Source organism: Sebastes fasciatus, chromosome 3, assembly GCF_043250625.1.
Source record: "Sebastes fasciatus isolate fSebFas1 chromosome 3, fSebFas1.pri, whole genome shotgun sequence".
Taxonomy (NCBI): Eukaryota; Metazoa; Chordata; class Actinopteri; order Perciformes; family Sebastidae; genus Sebastes; species Sebastes fasciatus.
Window position 1 is genome coordinate 25,867,963 of NC_133797.1, and position 1,777 is coordinate 25,869,739.

Below are 1,777 nucleotides of genomic sequence, written 5' to 3' on the forward strand. Positions count from 1 at the left end.
AGTAAATACAGTGTAAACAGGAAGTTACACAATTCCAAAAATAACAGTTTTAGGCGCCGACAAAGGAGAAGAAGAAGAAGAAGAAGAAGAAGGAGAAGAAGTGGGTGAACAGCAGCTCTGAAGGACGTCAGAACATGATGAAAACAAACCCAACGGCCGCTTCCTCCTCGGCCGCAGTGAACTCAACAATCTGTCACGCTGCGGTTTCTTAAAAAAAAAATCAACAGAAAACCAACTCCTGTCTCACTTCCTGTAGTAAAACGGTCGTCTGCTCAGCCGAGCAACAGCAACCAAAACAGGAAGAGAGAGCAGAGTGAGCTGCAGTGTGACAAAGCAGATTGACAAACACAACAACACGTAACATGTGTCTGTGTTTTACTACCTTTTATTTGAAAATGTTCATAATCAATCCAGTTTTGATATATATATATACATATATATATATATATAAAATAAAATTATAAAAATGTCCCCTGTGACTGTTCAACTATTATACTGTATATTCTGTCATTAGATTATTATCACTCATGCATTAATGTAAAAGCAGGACTAGTTGTAGTTGGTTGAGGTGGAGCTCGTTTTGAACTATTAACTAATAATTATTAGTCACATACTGACGCTTTGTCACAACCCTTGGCGTCCCTTTACGGTCGCAGTAAACACGTGCTTAATGTTGTGATTTCAAACAATTGCTTAGGTTTACGCATCAAAACCAATGAGTTAGGTTTAGAAAAAAACATCATGGTTGGGTTTAAAATTAAAGTGTAAAGTGAAAGTGAAACTTGTGAAAACGGGACATGAACAGGTCCCCTGGATGAAAGTCTTGTGTTTGTTGGACCCATCCACCTCCCAACCCGCCCGACTAGTGTGTGTGTCTTTTCACTCTTAACGCTACATTAACACACTATTAATATTGACGCAAATGGGTTTACGTTGTAGTAAATGGAAAGCTCGGTGCGTCTCATACGACGCTAAAGGGTGTCTTAAGCGTTGGTATGAAACGTAGACGGCCGTGACAAAGTGTCGGTATTTGACGCCCTGGGAATGAGAACGGGCTTTTCCCACTATGACAAGTCGGGAGGGCTGAAAGAGACAGGCGCTAAAACAGAGCATTTCAGACAGAGGGTGAATACAAGTATTAAAATAATGTGTTTTTGAACATTACAGCATGTAAACATGTTCTAGTAGAAACTCAAAATACAAGTATGAACCTGGAAATGAGCATGTTATGTCCCCTTTATGTAAAAGTATGTAAGTATAATAAGGAAAATGAACTTAAAGTATTGCTGATTATTTTCTCCATTAAGTGATTGAGGTTTCAGTTTCTTACCTTCGCGTCTCTTAAACGTGAAATCGATGATAAGTTTAGTTTCGGTCAGAGTCGGCCGATCTGCTCTTTAACCGGTCAGCAGGTTGCACGGCTCGCTGGTTTGCTGCTTGACTTATTGATGGATTGATTAATTGGTCAATTGATTTTGTGTGGCCGTGTCAGCATGTTGGGATGTTGCTGCGTTGTTGTGAAACATGAGCGGGGAGCGTGCTCTCCTCGCAGTCTGGCAACACGAAGCTAATGAGGTGAAAGATTTACACGTCTGCCTCCTCTCTGCTGAGGCAGCAGCCTAATGGGCTCTAACTGACCTCTGTGACCTCTCCAACACACACACACAGACACACACATAATGACTACATATTTACATCATGTCCACTGTACTGTAAACGCAGGTCACCAGCTGGTGAGACTAGACCTGTCAAGCTTTCCACTAAGGCGCAGCACTAA